The following is a 19,267-nucleotide window of genomic DNA, read 5'->3' on the forward strand; positions in this document are numbered from 1 at the left end:
CAACCGGGTAAGGTTGGGCAGGCTCGGTGCTCAAGAGCTCCAGTGCGCCTGCACGGCCCGGTCTATCCGTCACCACCTCCACACCCCAGCCCTCCGGTGGCAGCTCCCCGTACCAGGCTGTCTCTCCGGCCCATCCGTCCAGAGCCTTCCTCCTCTCCAGCGCTGCCGGAGCCTCCCGCCTGTCCGGCGCCTCTGCCGGAGCCTCCCGTCTGTCCGGCGCCTCTGCCGGAGCCTCCCGCCTGTCCGGCGCCTCTGCCGGAGCCTCCCGCCTGTCCGGCGCCGCTGCCGGAGCCTCCCGCCTGTCCGGCGCCGCTGCCGGAGCCTCCCGCCTGTCCGGCGCCGCTGCCGGAGCCTCCCGCCTGTCCGGCGCCGCTGCCGGAGCCTCCCGCCTGTCCGGCGCCGCTGCCGGAGCCTCCCGCCTGTCCGGCGCCGCTGCCGGAGCCTCCCGCCTGTCCGGCGCCGCTGCCGGAGCCTCCCGCCTGTCCGGCGCCTCTGCCGGAGCTTCCCGTCTGCCCGGCGCCTCTGCCAGAGCTTCGCGTCTGCCCGGCGCCATCGGAGCTTCCCGTCTGCCCAGCGCCGCCAGCGCCGCCCGTCTGCCCAGCGCCGCCAGCGCCGCCCGTCTGCCCAGCGCCGCCAGCGCCGCCCGTCTGCCCAGCGCCGCCAGCGCCGCCCGTCTGCCCAGCGCCGCCAGCGCCGCCCGTCTGCCCAGCGCCGCCAGCGCCGCCCGTCTGCCCAGCGCCGCCAGTGCCGCCCGTCTGCCCAGCGCCGCCAGTGCCGCCCGTCTGCCAGGGGCCGCCAGTGCCGCCCGTCTGCCAGGGGCCGCCAGTGCCGCCAGTCAGCCAGGGGCCGCCAGTGCCGCCAGTCAGCCAGGGGCCGCCAGTGCCGCCAGTCAGCCAGGGGCCGCCAGTGCCGCCAGTCAGCCAGGGGCCGCCAGTGCCGCCAGTCAACCAGGGGCCACCAGTGCCGCCAGTCAGCCCAGCGCCGCCAGTCAGCCAGGGGCCGCCAGTGCCGCCAGTCAGCCAGGGGCCGCCAGTCAGCCAGGGGCCGCCAGTGCCGTCAGTCAGCCAGGGGCCGCTAGAGCCCCTCCGCCCGGAGCAGCTGTCCCTCTGTCCCGAGCAGCTGTCCCTCTGTCCCGAGCAGCTGTCCCTCTGTCCCGAGCAGCTGTCCCTCTGTCCCGAGAAGCTGCCCCTCTGTCCCAAGCAGCCCCTCTGTCCAGTGGGGTCATTGAGAGGGGTGGGCATGGTGAGTAAGCCACGGAGGCGGACAATAAGGCGGACTGAGACAATGGCGAAGTGGGGTCCGCGTCCCGCGCCAGAGCCGCCACCGCGGACAGACGCCCACCCAGACCCTCCCCTATAGGTCAAGGTTTTGCGGCCGGAGTCCGCACCTTTGGGGGGGGGTACTGTCACGTTCTGACCTCTATTTCCTTTGTTTTTGTATTTATTTAGTATGGTCAGGGCGTGAGTTGGGTGGGCAGTCTATGTTTGTTTTTCTATGTTTTGGTCTAGTTCTATGTTCGGCCTGATATGGTTCTCAATCAGAGGCAGGTGTTCGTCATTGTCTCTGATTGGGAACCATATTTAGGTAGCCTGGGTTTCACTGTGTGTTTGTGGGTGATTGTTCCTGTTTTTGTGTTTGCACCAGACAGGGCTGTTTTGAGTTCTCACGTTTCTTGTTTTTTTCCGTTAGTTTGTTCATGTATAGTGTCGTCAATAAATACAATGAACAACCACCACGCTGCGCTTTGGTCCGCCTCTACTTCACAAGAAGAGAATCGTTACAGTTCTTACTTTGTCATTATATTGTATGTTTTTACATTTTATTGAACTTTATTGAATTCATTTCGAATTCAGTCTATAACACAACAAAATGTGGAATGAATCAAGGGGTATGAATACTTTCTGAAGGCTCTCAAATCAAATCAAATGTTATTGGTCACATACACATGGTCAGCAGGTGTTATTGCGAGTGTAGCAAAATGCTATTGCTTCTAGATCCGACAGTGCAGCAGTATCTAACAGGTAGTGTATGTTAAGGCCAACACACTGAAGCTGGCTCGAGGTTTAATGGATTTTACTAAATCTATTCATACTGCAGAACTTACTACAGTATATCCATCCAATGGAATACACTACTAAGGAACCATACTGACACCAAAACTCTACCATAATTCCACTTTACTCTGTCTAACGAAAATACTAAGGCTTTGTGAATAATGGGTGGAAAATTGTTTCTACTCATCGATCCTTTTTTCCCAAGACGGGGTGTACTGTATGTCTTTATAAACAACACCAGCAGCAGCAGCAGGGAAGCTGAATTGATGGTAAGTATTGCATTATGCATATCCTGGCAATAAAAAACAAACAGTTTGTATAAAAAGGAGACGGAAACTTCTTCTTGATCTACAGAGACTCATTACTGCCGACGTCCGTATTCATATCACAACCTTTTTGAAGTCAAAGAAAACAAGAGCAACCACAGCAGTGGTCCTTCCTTTGATTTAGGAGGTCTGCTTAGTGTTTATACTCAACTCAGAGAGGAGACTGATTTAGCTTAGGTCTGCTTAGTGATTATACTCAACTCAGAGAGGAGACTGATTTAGCTTAGGTCTGCTTAGTGATTATACTCAACTCAGAGAGGAGACTGATTTAGCTTAGGTCTGCTTAGTGTTTATACTCAACTCAGAGAGGAAAGAGACTGATTTAGCTTAGGTCTGCTTAGTGTTTATACTCAACTCAGAGAGGAAAGAGACTGATTTAGCTTAGGTCTGCTTAGTGTTTATACTCAACTCAGAGAGGAGACTGATTTGGCTTAGGTCTGCTTAGTGATTATACTCAACTCAGAGAGGAGACTGATTTAGCTTAGGTCTGCTTAGTGATTATACTCAAGTCAGAGAGGAAAGAGACTGATTTAGCTTAGGTCTGCTTAGTGTTTATACTCAACTCAGAGAGGAAAGATTTCGCAAACTGTGACATCACAGAGATACAGACATATACATTAATCCATGTACGCTCGCACACACACACACACACACACACACACACACACACACACACACACACACACACACACACACACAAAGACACGAAAACAGATCCTTCCTCATCCACAAGCATAGTTGTTATGCTGATGACACGGTGCAACAGCAGTAGCTAGAATCACTGGGTAATGATGCTGTCAGTAGGGGTCACATCCTACTCACACACACACGGATGTTAATGGGACAAGAAAGCAATATCAACAAACAAAGACTGTTAGGAAGGGAGAGTATGTACAATGTTACAAATGATGTATAAATGTCAAACTCCACCATACACCCCCGATGAAGGTGTGCCCCTCCTTTTGGAGTCCAGCTGGTTGGTAAACCAAGGCTATACCTTCTCATTTCAGAGTTGAAACAGGAGGCCTTCTCGGGTGGCCGTCTGCATTCTTTCACAGTCCTTAATACAACATGTTGTCATTTACAGGCGTGAAGGTTTAAAACCAGGATAACCATAAAGATAAGCCACCTGCACACTGTTGAGAAGTGGCCAATTAGCCAAATGTAAGCGAATGCGATATGGAATTGTGAAGGCTGTATAATGGACTGAGCTGTGTAATGTACTGAACTGTATAATGGACTTCTAATGGACTGAGTTTGGTAGACTTAGTGGCCGCCCAGGAGAGACATTGGCATTAAGGACCTCAGGGAATGTAAAAATACCTCATTACTTGCATTTCATATAGATAATGGTATACGGATATTAGTGATGAATTTATCATCATTTCTTAAATAATGCAGAGTGCGTTTCCAATCGGTGCAATGGAAACCCTCTCCCTCTCCCTTTAGAATTAGAATTAAGAACATGAATAAGTTTGCAAGAAATAATAATCTGTGCATAGGAATAAATATTTGAACTCGATCTGTGGGTTAACTTCCAAGGAGCCGGTACTTCAAACTGCTTCGGAAATGAAAGGTTCACTGTAGATATGCTTTAGTCAATGAAACCACATTATATGTGATGAGGATTCTGTTATTGTACACCTATTATAATGCTATTTAGGATAGAGCCAACAGTAGATATCTCACAAAGGCCGTGGGTTTGACAGAAGAATATTGGTATTGTTCATGTTTTTCAGTCACAAGACAATTACAGAAGCACAGTGTAATTATTTGAATCAGATTAGCTGAGTTTACACAGCAATAACAGCAAGGTTGGGGGTCTATTTATTTTTATTCAGGTAGTTAAAATCCAATTTTAAGATGAGGAAAAATCATTTGAAAAAAAAAAGGCTAAGAAGCTATGTGCAACTGTTTTCCTGAGAAGTCCAAATATGTGCTGTCTGGATATAATCCAACCTCCAATCACATTCTATGAAAACAAATGGCATCTGGTGGCGGTGCCAAAACATGTTTACCAAAGTGCCCAATGCACCACGAGCAGTTTCAGTCATGAGGACTACTTTATATTATAGAAAACATCACAAAAGGTAATTTCATTATTAAATCCCATGGGATGTTTTTTAGGCATTGTCTGGTAGTAGAGGAGGAGCTGCATCATAATCCCAGTAGAGGATTTACTGTGAAACATTACCTACACGTTCATTCAGATGATGTAACGCACGGGCGTGTACAGTACGTACTGCGTAGCATTCTCTATTCAAGGTCATGCAATACTGCATGTGAGAGAAGCATCTTTCAGGCAGACAGGGCTATTCCCATAGACACGAAGAAGGTATTCTTTAAAAGTGTGTTTTTACAACTAGTGTGGTGACACATATACATGGCAAACTGTCATAAACCTTACAATGATCTATTCATGGGACATACGAGAGAACCATTTTACAGGCAGATGTGAACATTTCCATCAACATAAAGGTATTTAACTAGTACCTCGGTGTTTGTCCAACTCGCATTACAACACTATGAACTGTGCTGTCATCATGCATCATGCATAAATGGAAAAATACCACAAAATATCCTAACTTTCACAGTTAAGTTATTATCTTATTCATAAAGATAATTGTATGTATCGGTAAAGTAGCATCTCCAGCTCTTACCCACATGCCATTTACAGAGTGAGACTGGGTCAGCAAGGTCTGTCATAATGAGCAGCTAGTCTTGACAGCTTGCCGCCTCGCTCTCAACCTAGGTCAACCATACATAATAACTGAAAGGACATGCCTAATATAGTGATACTGCATAAAGGAATAGCTGGTGTAGATATGCCTTAACATACTGTATAAAGTCAAGTCCAAAGAGATGACAGGTGTCCATGGCTGAATGTACACAACCCGTATACAACAGCTGAAATAAATCCTAGGAAAAGATATGGCTACATGCTTCACAATGTAACACCTTCGCAGATCTGATAGATTGGTTTGATCAGTCTGTTGTCACAGAGAATTTTCCTGTGCAGCAGGAAATGCTAATTGTAGTGTATTCAAGGCTTGAAAAAAGTATTCTAAAGTTTGTAATTTCCACTTTAAAATGTTAGATACGGGGGCCTCCCGGGAGGCACAGTGGTCTAGGGCACTGCATCGCAGCGCTAGCTGTGCCACCAGAGACTCTGGGTTTGCGCCCAGGCTCTGTCGCAGCCGGACGCGACCGGGGGGGCCATGGGGCGACACACAATTGGCCTAGCGTCGTCCGAGTTAGGGAGGGTTTGGCCGGTAGGGATATCCTTGTCTCATTGCGCACTAGCGACTCCTGTGGCGGGCCGGGCGCAGTGCACGCTGACCAGGTTGCTCGGGGCACGGTGTTTCCTCCGACACATTGGTGCAGCTGGCTTCCGGGTTGGATGCACGCTATGTTAAAGAAGCAGTGCGGCATGGTAGGGTTGTGTTTCGGAGGACGCATGGCTTTCGACCTTCGTCTCTCCCGAGTCCGTACGGGAGATGTAGCGATGAGACAAGATAGTAACTACTAACAATTGGATACCACGAAATTGGGGAGAAAAGGGGGTAAAATTAAAACAAATAAAACATTTTTTAGATCCTGTATGAAACAAGTTCCAAAGAGATACCAGTCATCCATGGTTGTTTTAAACTAAATGGAAGAATATTCTAAATTAGCTATTACAAAATAGAAGAATATTCTAAATGAGCTATTACAAAATAGAAGAATATTCTAAATTAGCTATTACAAAATAGAATAATATTCTAAATTAGCTATTACAAAATAGAAGAATATTCTAAATGAGCTATTACAAAATAGAAGAATATTCTAAATTAGCTATTACAAAATAGAATAATATTCTAAATTAGCTATTACAAAATAGAAGAATATTCTAAATTAGCTATTACAAAATAGAATAATATTCTAAATTAGCTATTACAAAATAGAAGAATATTCTAAATTAGCTATTACAAAATAGAAGAATATTCTAAATTAGCTATTACAAAATAGAAGAATATTCTAAATTAGCTATTACAAAATAGCTTAGTTCTCACATTTGAAAGAATATGCTTTTTCTAGAACTTCAAGTCCAAGAGATACCAGTTACCAGTAATCCTTGTTTGTAACAAAATGGAGGAAAACTGTACAATTACGAGCCGAACTCACTCACTAATTTAACGTCATTAGCTGAAAGACAGGGATCTGAGAGGCAGTGAGTGACTATTATCAGCCATGTTCATAATAATAACTCTTTACAACCAAGGGCTCATATATGGCAAGAATCAATTACTGTTTCAACTCAATAGGTCCTGTTAAATGATGCTGCTCAGAGATACCCCAAAAAACAACAGAACATCGCTCAGAGATACGCCAAAAACAACAGAACATAAAAATGGGTGAGTCTTTCCTTTAATCAGGAAACACAGATGAGCCAAATGACATGAATGGAATTCTATTCCTTTAGAATGTGGAAGGATCGGGTGACACTGAGCATGCTATGGAGAAGGTCACGTTTTAGAGAGCTCCTGGTAAAATCATATTTTAATGGCACATTTCCAGTCAAAAAGAGCACAAAACATTTTATTACGATGGGGAAGGTTCCATCTCTCTCCTTTAGAATGTGGGAGGTTCCATCTCTCTCCTTTAGAATGTGGAGGTTCCATCTCACTCCTTTAGAATGTGGAAGGTTCCATCTCTCTCCTTTAGAATGTGGACGGTTTCATCTCCCTCCTTTAGAATGTGGAGGTTCCATCTCTCTCCTTTAGAATGTGGAGGTTCCATCTCTCTCCTTTAGAATGTGGAGGTTCCATCTCTCTCCTTTAGAATGTGGAGGTTCCATCTCTCTCCTTTAGAATGTGGAGGTTCCATCTCTCTCCTTTAGAATGTGGAGGTTCCATCTCTCTCCTTTAGAATGTGGAGGTTCCATCTCTCTCCTTTAGAATGTGGAAGATTCCATCTCCCTCCTTTAGAATGTGGGAGGTTTGCCTGTAAGCCTTTTGTGACTGCCTGAACTGTTGCTTGGCTATCAAGCACTGGACAACTGTCTCACGCCTCAGAGAGTATTCACTCACGTCCTGTCATGTGGAAAGCTTGTCGTGTGGAGACATTAGCATAGTGCCAGTGCAAATCAAAACAAATCATGTGTATAGTGTGTCAACTTTGACATGTCTGACACAATAAGATGTGTGGATCTTGCCACAACCAGCACCGTGGAGCAGTGGGGTAAAGTAACTCAGTAAAAACACTTCAAAGTACTACAAGTCGTTTATGGGGTATCTGTACTCTACTTTACTATTTCTATTTTTGCAACTTTTACTTTTACTTCACTACATTCCTAAAGAAAATAATGTACAATTTACTCCATACATTTTCCCTGACACCCAAAAGTATTCTTTACATTTTGAGGACAGGAGCATGGTCCAATTCACACACTTATCAAGAGAACATCCCTGGTCCTTCATCCTGCATCTGATTTGGCAGACTCACTAATGCTTCATTTGTAAATGATGTCTGGGTGTTGGAGTGTGACCCTGGCTATCTGTACATTTAAAAAACTATACAACTGTATCGTCTGGTTTGCACAATATAAGGAATTTGAAATGATTTAAATTTTACTTTTGATATTTAAGTATATTTAAACCAAATCCGTTTAGACTTTTACTCAATTACTATTTTACCAGATGACTTTCACTTTTACGTGAGTCATTTTCTATTGAGGTTTCTTTATTATTACTCAATTATGACAACTGGATACTTTTCCCACCACTGCTGTGGAGAGAGAAACCGACTAGATAGAATATGCTTCTGTCTGGAATAGAAGTGATTATGTGAACATGTACATTGACAAGTGAAAGACATACCAAGCACCAATCAACATGTCCTCATAACTGACATTATGAGGCTAAAACAAATGAATTCAGGTCCTGTTGAGCTGCCTGCCCTTCCTCTTCTTCCCTCCTCCAGTGATTTGAAAGTAAAATGGCCTCCAAGTGTACTGAACAATAGGGGTGAGCATAATGCAGTGGGACTACTGAGTGACTTGACTGAGATCCAAAGTGAATAAAAGGCCTCACTATGCGCTGCTGAGACGGAGGCTGAGGGAGACTGCTGCAGTGCTCAGCTCACTGAACGCAGCCCAAATGGCGCCCTACTGCCTATATAGTGAACAACTTTTGACCAGAGCCCTATGGTCCTGGTCTATGGGCCCTGGTCAATAGTAGTGCACTATAAAGGGAATAGGTGCCATTTGGGACACGAGCAGCTCAGGACTTTGGCAGGTGACAGTGCATTAGAGCGCTGCCTCCCTCACACACTTCATTTGCCAATAAAACTCCCCACTGCCATTTTACACACGGCGCTGTACAGTAGCTCAGCTTAGTCAGAAACCATAAAACATAACTATCTGGCAATGGATTTATAGGGTTCTCTCTGTACAGTCTAGTATTATAAACTGGATCTCACATTGTGCTGGAATTAATGAGAATGGTAGTTCACAACCAATCACCAGTCTTTTAATTCAAACTAGGAGAGATATGAAGTCACAACAAAAGATGTACTACTGCACTCCCCTTCTAAAGCTGCACTGTGTTTATAAAGCAGTGCTCTCCTTCTAAAGCTCCACTGTGTTTTTAAAGCAGTGCTCTCCTTCTAAAGCTGCACTGTGTTTGTAAAGCAGTGCTCTCCTTCTAAAGCTTTCTGTGTTTTTAAAGCTGCACAGTGTTTTTAAAGCTGCACAGTGTTTTTTAAAGCAGCACTGTGTTTTAAAGCTGCACTGTGTTTTTTAAAGCTGCACAGTGTTTTTAAAGCTGCACAGTGTTTTTTTAAGCAGCACAGTGTTTTTAAAGCTGCACAGTGTTTTTTAAAGCTGCACAGTGTTTTTAAAGCTGCACAGTGTTTTTTTAAGCAGCACAGTGTTTTTAAAGCTGCACAGTGTTTTTAAAGCTGCACAGTGTTTTTAAAGCTGCACTGTGTTTTTAAAGCTGCACTGTGTTTTTAAAGCTGCACTGTGTTTTTAAAGCGGCACAGTGTTTTTAAAGCTGCACAGTGTTTTTAAAGCGCCACTGTGTTTTTAAAGAGCCACTGTGTTTTTAAAGCTGCACAGTGTTTTTAAAGCTGCACAGTGTTTTTAAAGCTGCACAGTGTTTTTAAAGCTGCACTGTGTTTTTAAAGCTGCACTGTGTTTTTAAAGCTGAAGTGTGTTTTTAAAGCTGCACAGTGTTTTTAAAGCTGCACAGTGTTTTTAAAGCTGCACTGTGTTTTTAAAGCTGAAGTGTGTTTTTAAAGCTGCACAGTGTTTTTAAAGCTGAAGTGTGTTTTTACTTTTAGTGACAGAGGTGTGGTGGAAGGTTACCTCTGGATATTCCAGACGTCTTTTTACCTACTTGTAACCGTTTCGTTGTTCCTCCCTTTCTTCTTTCCCTCCCTCCCTCTCTCTCCCCCTCTATCTCTCTCTCTCTTCTTCCCCTTCTCTCACTCTCTCCCTCTCTCTCTCTCCCTGCCTTTCTCTCGCAACCTCTCTCTCTCCCCCTCTCTCTCTCTCTCGCTCCCTTTCTTCTCTCCATCTCTCTCCTTCCTTCTCCCTCCTCACTCTAATCTGGTTATTATAAATCCTCTAATTCAGAACCAAAAAATAACATAATTATGTTGTCACATGCTAAACATGTTATTGCTGTATCAGAAGCCTCTTGGTTTGCTGGTGACCTTGTATTGTATATCCTAAGCTATTCAGCCTTCCATTCGCCCTCCGAGTACAGAACGACACGTCAATTCTCTCACACAATAGGGGCACTTAAGACGCCAATTATTGAAGTCGAAAGCAGCACGCAATCCTATGGGGCTCACTGTGGTCAAGAAGTACACTACTTCGGGTATAGGGTGCCATTTGGGACGCAAGCAATAACGTCTGATGGCCAACGGTGGCAATGCTAGTTAAATGAGCCCAGCCATGTAATAATGAGACAATGCCTCAAGATGTTGATCCTCTGGTGCAGTTGCAGCAGCCAGAAATTTAAGTGGCACAATTTAGACTCCGGGGTTGATTTTGAGCTTTTTATTTCAGTGTCAAATATGCCTGCAGTGGAAGAAGTGACAGAGAAGGAAGAGTGAAGGCAGACAGCGGGACCTGGTTGCTATCCTGGAGAGATCAAACCCTGGGTTGCATCCCAAATGTCACCCAATCCCTTATACGGTGCACTACATTTGACTGGAGCCCTATGGGGACTGGTCAAACATAGTGCACTAAATAGGGGTCAAAAGTAGTGCACTAGATAGGGAATAGGGTGCCAAGTTGTTTGTCTAACTCTAGAGAGGGCTGGCTCTAGCCACTAATACACGTTTCAGAATAGTGTGTGAAACCAGACTGTATTGGCTGGAATTTCTTATTTCACATTGTCCTTTCAGCAGGATTCCAGAAACTATGGTAGCTGTGTAACCAAGCCAGCTCAGTACAGCCTCGTTTGGCTCGGCTTGGTTCGGCTCAGTAGTGCGAAAAGCTCTTAACCCTACTGACATGAGGGCTATGCAGAAGACATGAATACTATACTGTAGCTATGGCAGATTCTCAGTGAGACAAAAAGAGCAAAGACAGAGTCCGTCTAACGCCATGGGCTCGTCATCAACAGACTTCACAGAACAACACAGCTGCTGTCCTGGACAACATGCCAGAAAACACATGACAGACTGTACAGAACAACACAGCTGCTGTCCTGGACAACATGCCAGAAAACACATGACAGACTGTACAGAACAACACAGCTGCTGTCCTGGACAACATGCCAGAAAACACATGACAGACTGTACAGTACAACACAGCTGCTGTCCTGGACAACATGCCAGAAAACACATGACAGACTGTACAGTACAACACAGCTGCTGTCCTGGACAACATGCCAGAAAACACATGACAGACTGTACAGTACAACACAGCTGCTGTCCTGGACAACATGCCAGAAAACACATGACAGACTGTACAGTACAACACAGCTGCTGTCCTGGACAACATGCCAGAAAACACATGACAGACTGTACAGTACAACACAGCTGCTGTCCTGGACAACATGCCAGAAAACACATGACAGACTGTACAGAACAACACAGCTGCTGTCCTGGACAACATGCCAGAAAACACATGACAGACTGTACAGTACACGCTTCACTAGACATTTACACCCAAATTACTCATATAAGCTGGATAAGAATATAAATTACAGTTTATGTTTCCAACTTCTTGAACTTTATCAAAAGTCCAACTTTGACGACATTATCATTTAACATTATTTAAGTTGGTTTATTGTTTCCTGAAGATGTGTTCAGGAAGATACAGCATATTTTGTTATATTTGTTTGTGTGTGGATCTTAATTTGATCACCTTGTTGCAGGATAACTTTTCTGCAATGCAGGAAATGTACAACTTCAAATCATATTGTAGTCAAATCAAATGAATACACTTCTGGTGTATTTGAGGTGTATTTGAGTTATTAAAGGGCTTCTGAGGTTGCAATTTCCACTTTGACATTTCAGACTTGATTTTCCTTTTAAAAAATGTATCAACCCCTACCAAAATGTCCATTGATTACAATCTACGTAATAATACATATTTCTTGTTGCTGCAGGATTATTTGCCTGCTGTAGCAAACTGGCTCAAATTAAGAACCTACATCTGTATATAGTTTTAATTGTTGTCAATAGTATGTAGAATTATCACCATTAAAGCATTCTGCTTGGATAATTCATGTCATGAGAGCATCTACCATTCAAAAAAACAGGTAACCTCATAGTTAAAAATAAGCATCCTTATCTGTTGTGGACAGACAGCAATGTCATGCAATAACATTTACCTCCACAACTGATTCTGCTGTACAAGCAACAATCATTCACCATTAATGTGGAAAGAGTAGATATGAATCAACAAATTAACACTGCAGTAATGTTTTAATCAACTAATGTACGTATATAATATGTTCTTATTGTCTTCAGCACCATCACAATTAACATCCCCAAAGCATTAGGTTATTCTGCATCGAGGTCTAGCTTGGATTCATCTTGGGCCTAAACTAACCACCTCTGATATTGAATTTCTCTTTATGCAGTGTGTTATCTCTCTTTATGCAGTGTGTTGTCTCTCTTTATGCAGTGTGTTGTCTCTCTTTATGCAGTGTGTTATCTCTCTTTATGCAGTGTGTTGTCTCTCTTTATACAGTGTGTTGTCTCTCTTTATGCAGTGTGTTGTCTCTCTATGCAGTGTGTTATCTCTCTTTATGCAGTGTGTTGTCTCTCTTTATGCAGTGTGTTGTCTCTCTTTATGCAGTGTGTTGTCTCTCTTTATGCAGTGTGTCATCTCTCTTTATGCAGTGTGTTGTCTCTCTTTATGCAGTGTGTTATCTCTCTTTATGCAGTGTGTTGTCTCTCTTTATGCAGTGTGTTGTCTCTCTATATGCAGTGTGTTGTCTCTCTTTATGCAGTGTGTTATCTCTCTATGCAGTGTGTTATCTCTCTATATGCAGTGTGTTGTCTCTCTATATGCAGTGTGTTGTCTCTCTATATGCAGTGTGTTGTCTCTCTTTATGCAGTGTGTTGTCTCTCTATATGCAGTGTGTTGTCTCTCTTTATGCAGTGTGTTGTCTCTCTATGCAGTGTGTTATCTCTCTTTATACAGTGTGTTGTCTCTCTTTATGCAGTGTGTTATCTCTCTTTATGCAGTGTGTTGTCTCTCTTTATGCAGTGTGTTGTCTCTCTTTATGCAGTGTGTTATCTCTCTATGCAGTGTGTTGTCTCTCTTTATGCAGTGTGTTGTCTCTTTTTATGCCGTGTGTTGTCTCTCTCTATGCAGTGTGTTATCTCTCTTTATGCAGTGTGTTGTCTCTCTTTATGCAGTGTGTTGTCTCTCTTTATGCAGTGTGTTGTCTCTATACAGTGTGTTATCTCTCTTTATACAGTGTGTTGTCTCTCTTTATACAGTGTGTTATCTCTCTTTATGCAGTGTGTTGTCTCTCTTTATACAGTGTGTTATCTCTCTTTATACAGTGTGTTATCTCTCTTTATGCAGTGTGTTGTCTTTATACAGTGTGTTATCTCTCTTTATGCCGTGTGTTGTCTCTATACAGTGTGTTATCTCTCTTTATGCAGTGTGTTGTCTCTATACAGTGTGTTATCTCTCTTTATGCAGTGTGTTGTCTCTATACAGTGTGTTATCTCTCTTTATACAGTGTGTTGTCTCTCTTTATACAGTGTGTTATCTCTCTTTATACAGTGTGTTGTCTCTCTTTATACAATGTGTTGTCTCTCTTTATACAGTGTGTTATCTCTCTTTATGCAGTGTGTTGTCTCTCTTTATGCAGTGTGTTGTCTCTCTTTATGCAGTGTGTTATCTCTCTTTATGCAGTGTGTTGTCTCTCTTTATACAGTGTGTTGTCTTTCTTTATGCAGTGTGTTGTCTCTCTATGCAGTGTGTTATCTCTCTTTATGCAGTGTGTTGTCTCTCTTTATGCAGTGTGTTGTCTCTCTTTATGCAGTGTGTTGTCTCTCTTTATGCAGTGTGTTGTCTCTCTTTATGCAGTGTGTTGTCTCTATACAGTGTGTTATCTCTCTTTATACAATGTGTTGTCTCTCTTTATGCAGTGTGTTGTCTCTCTTTATGCAGTGTGTTGTCTCTCTTTATGCCGTGTGTTATCTCTCTTTATGCAGTGTGTTGTCTCTCTTTATGCAGTGTGTTGTCTCTCTTTATGCAGTGTGTTGTCTCTCTTTATGCAGTGTGTTATCTCTCTTTATGCAGTGTGTTGTCTCTCTTTATACAGTGTGTTGTCTTTCTTTATGCAGTGTGTTGTCTCTCTATGCAGTGTGTTATCTCTCTTTATGCAGTGTGTTGTCTCTCTTTATGCAGTGTGTTGTCTCTCTTTATGCAGTGTGTTGTCTCTCTTTATGCAGTGTGTTGTCTCTCTTTATGCAGTGTGTTGTCTCTATACAGTGTGTTATCTCTCTTTATACAATGTGTTGTCTCTCTTTATGCAGTGTGTTGTCTCTCTTTATGCAGTGTGTTGTCTCTCTTTATGCCGTGTGTTGTCTCTCTTTATGCAGTGTGTTGTCTCTCTTTATGCAGTGTGTTGTCTCTCTTTATACAGTGTGTTGTCTCTCTTTATGCAGTGTGTTGTCTCTCTTTATGCAGTGTGTTGTCTCTCTTTATGCAGTGTGTTGTCTCTCTTTATACAGTGTGTTGTCTCTCTTTATGCCGTGTGTTGTCTCTCTTTATGCAGTGTGTTGTCTTTTTTTGTCGTGATGTGTGTTTCGTCCTGTATTGTTATTTTTAATCCCAGCACCCGTCCCCGCAGGAGGCCTTCTGCATTCTGGTTGGCCGTCATTGTAAATAAGAATTTATTTGTGACTGACTTGCCTAGTTAAATAAAGGTTAAATAAATAAAACAGGTTACCCAGACAGGGTTTGCATCCCAAATGGAACCATATTCCCAATATAGTGTAGTGCACTACATTTGACCAGGGCCCATAGGGATTCCCATAGCGCTCAGGTCAAAAGTAGTGCACTACATAGTGGATACGGGACCATTTGAGAGGCAGACAACCTCTGCCATACCGGGTCAACCTCTGCCATGCCGGGTCAACCTCTGCCATGCCGGGTCAACCTCTGCCATGCCGGGTCAGAGGTTAACCTCTGCTCATCAGGAGCAGGAAAGAACCCCCAGTTTGTGTTGCTGCACACACACACACACACACACACACACACAAACACACACACACACACACACACGCACACCCACTACTTAACACTGTTTTGCTGCCACAGGAGACTCGGGCTGTGTCCCACATGACACCCGATTTCCTATGGGATACCCTATGTCCTCTGGTCAAAAGTAGTGCACTATATAGGGAATAGGGTGCCATTTAGGATATAGACTATGTACTCTTTTAAACCCAGTGGTTATCCAGATAAAAATGGAATTAAATTCAACCTCTCTCTACCACACACAAGCGCGAGCACACACACACACACACATACAAACGAACACACAAATACACACATAAACACACTCAAACACACACCCAGGAAAGACACACACCCAGGAAAAACACACACCAACCCTGCTGAACTATAAATAGATGCTAGAAGAAAATCTTAATAAAAAAAGAAGCTTTTGCTTTTAAACCGTTATTAACATGTTGATAGAACAATGTCAAATGCTGCGTTTGGAGAAGAGATCTGACTCCATGGACACATTAGGACGATGTGGGGTGATGTCGTCCACCGTGACACAGCTCTTCTCAATAGTTTTGTCACCCTTGAGATACACATACTTCATCCCATTTTTTATTACACATGTCCACCGTTGACAACAACACAGGATAGAGATTGAAGTTATAGAGCAGACACGTTAGAAACATTACTTGGCTCTCCATGTTTAATAAGGCTACGCTCATAATCTAGTATTTGAGATGTTTTTAAAATCAGAATATGGTGCACAGCTAACGATGGACGGCAATGAATGTGGCTATAATATATATCATGACCTAATCCCCAATGAAATCCCTACGAATATCTAATATATATCATGACCTAATCCCCTATGATATCCCAACGAATATCTAATATTCATCATGACCTAATCCCCTATGATATCCCTACGAATATCTAATATATATCATGACCTAATCCCCTATGATATCCCTACGAATATCTAATATATATCATGACCTAATCCCCTATGATATCCCTACGAATATCTAATATACATCATGACCTAATCCCCTATGATAACCCTACGAATATCTAATATATATCATGACCTAATCCCCTATGATATCCCTACGAATATCTAATATACATCATAACCTATGATATCCCTATGAATATCTAATATACATCATGACCTAATCCCCTATGATAATCCTACAACCATCTAATATATATCATGACCTATGATATCCCTATGAATATCTAATATACATCATGACCTAATCCCCTATGATAACCCTACAACCATCGAATATATATCATGACCTAATCCCCTATGATATCCCTACGAATATCTAATATACATCATGACCTAATCCCCTATGATATCCCTACGAATATCTAATATACATCATGACCTAATCCCCTATGATATCCCTACGACCACCTACACACCAATACAGCCTTCTACTCCAACAACAATACCCAGTTCCTACAATGTCACGTGGTCCCATGGTCAATGACAAGGACCTTCTATACTCACTAATGTTTTACAAACATAGAAAGAAACGGAACATCTCATTTGCATACACTCAAAGCAATCCTTTCTGCCAGCCAGGCGGCACAAAATGCTCCGTTTTCTATGTGCACGGGAGCAAAGGCCAAGGGGGAGAATCACAGAGACCGGCTCAACTCAACTAAACTCCATGCAGTCGTTCTATGTTCTGTGTGATCAGGAGTGGAGAACCAGGAAAAACCAGAGACGGACCAGCTAGACTCAACTAAACTCCATGCAGTCGTTCTATGTTCTGTGTGATCAGGAGTGGAGAACCAGGAAAAACCAGAGACGGACCAGCTAGACTCAACTAAACTCCATGCAGTCGTTCTATGTTCTGTGTGATCAGGAGTGGAGAACCAGGAAAAACCAGAGACGGACCAGCTAGACTCAACTAAACTCCATGCAGTCGTTCTATGTTCTGTGTGATCAGGAGTGGAGAACCAGGAAAAACCAGAGACGGACCAGCTAGACTCAACTGAACTCCATGCAGTTATTGTGAGGTTCTATGTTCCATGTTCTGTGATCTATGTTCTGTGTGATGAGGAGTGGAGAACCAAGAAGAACCAGGGAGAACCAGAAACCAGCTGAACTCAACTGAACTCCATTCAGTCATTCTATGTAAGGTTCTACGGTTCTACTTTCTGTTTGATCAGAAAGCTGCTAATTGTTCCCCAGGGGTTGTATTATTTGACGCGTGGTTCCATCTGTGACTGTTTCCAAAGGGGGATCGCTCCTATAACATTGGTTCATTATTTTCTGTTGTGTGTTTTTTCAAAGTGTAATGTGTGATTCATTCTGCTTGGATCACTGTGCCGGAATGACTCCCTCTTTAATGTGTCTCCCTCTGAATCTGTCACCACACCTCACACACACACACACACACACATTGTAAATCTGCCACCACACCTCTGTGCTCTTATCTCTCCTCTCCACATATACAGGATTTGGTTGAGTCATCACAACACTCTTTTGAAGTGGCTCCTAAACATTCAGACTTGATACATGTATTTATTATGCAACAGATACTCTAAAATCAGTCTGTGTGTGTGTGTGTGGGCTGTGTGTGTGAGGGGGGGGGGGGGGGGGGTCTGTCTGTCTGTCTGTTGTCTGTCTGTGTCTCTGTGAGTGTGTGGGCTGTGTGTGTGTGTGTGTGTGCGTGCGTGCGTGCCTGTGTGTGTGTCTTTATTCTGTCTCTATCTGTGTGTCTGAGTTACTAATACGACGTAGAATAAACTAGCAAACAGTGAGTGTGTGGGATTTCACTACATGGTGACAGTTTCATGGGGTATTTGAAGAAAAAGGATGGAATCCTCCGGAAGCAATTAAAGGCATTTGTCACACTTGCCAGCGTAAGCTGAGATGGTGACAGGCCGATGCAGATAGATACTGTGTGGTTGTGGGACAAAGAACAGTAAAAAAATACCACTTCTTAGTTTTCTGTCGAACCCTTGACAACAAATGAAAAGCTGAAGAAATCTGGTCATCTGCAACCCAGGCATCTGGGGGAGAGATTATTCATCATTTACAAAGCAAGGGAAGAGAGCTTGGTATTACGTTAGCTATATTCCAAAACAAAGGCCTAGTCAGGCACGGGCGGGTGTGCAATATTTTTGGAGTAATGTTGAAAGTCTAACACCGTATACTGTATAAACAGGACCAAGAACAGACTAGAATCTGAGAGAATGGTTTTGGGAGCATAGAAATAACAATGAATAGAAAGGGTGTCTCCATTCAAGTCAATGGTGACATAATTGGTGGGTTTTTGAGTGTGCCCATGCCAGGAAGTAAAAGCAGAAAGTGTAACCTTCAATCTGTACTGTGATTTGTTGAGTCAACTCAACTGACATTACAAAAAATACATTACATTACATGAGCCACATCATTTAACATCGTTTGAATGAACATTCTACATTACCATGGCAATCCAGCATCAGTTGATAGAACATTCCAAAAAAACATGGAAATGATTGCATCATAATACCAGGCAGCCATTGTGAGTGTGCCCATGAGTTTACAAGTCAATTGCCAGGGTTAGAGCTTCCAAGCCCATTCTATTCATTCTGATTTCCATGTTTGGGAGTTTCTGATGCAGTGTTATGTATTCTGGATCAGTATGCTGGAATGATCCAGAATATATCCAGTATTCCAGTGTTCTGTACTATAGACCAGTATTCTAGAATATTCTAGAATATATCCAGTATTCCAGTGTTCTGTACTATAGACCAGTATTATAGAATATTCTAGAATATATCCAGTATTCCAGTGTTCTGTAATAAAGACCAGTATTATAGAATATTTTTGAATATATCCAGTATCCCAGTATTCACTATTCTAGACTATAGTATTCTGTTGTGTCAAGACTATGCGTTGACTCCGTAGTCTATCTCCTGTTCTAATTTAAAGGCATATTCCAATCATCCCTTTAATAAGTATTGTGGAGGTCTGTAAACACTAAATAGACTCATTTTAATGAACAACTGCTAAACCGAACGTTGGATTGGTTTTGAGTGCTTCAGTGTTGCTGTAGTTCTATCCTAATGAGAGATGTAATCTACAATGGGGTTAAAAGACTAGATATTTATGGATGGCTCTCTTATTTCCTTCAGTGTGAATATGTAGTTGCTACACCATCACAGCTCCTCTCTCCATGGTC

General features: G+C 42.9%; 1 protein-coding gene across 10 annotated transcripts in view; it reads right to left on the minus strand.

Moving 5' to 3' along the window:
* adgrb3 (adhesion G protein-coupled receptor B3) overlaps positions 1–19,267 on the minus strand; it is a 335,139-nt gene that overhangs the window by 312,076 nt on the left and 3,796 nt on the right. The gene's annotated exons all lie outside the window — the stretch shown is intronic.

Source organism: Oncorhynchus mykiss, chromosome 23 (genome assembly GCF_013265735.2).
Source record: "Oncorhynchus mykiss isolate Arlee chromosome 23, USDA_OmykA_1.1, whole genome shotgun sequence".
NCBI classification, from domain to species: Eukaryota; Metazoa; Chordata; class Actinopteri; order Salmoniformes; family Salmonidae; genus Oncorhynchus; species Oncorhynchus mykiss.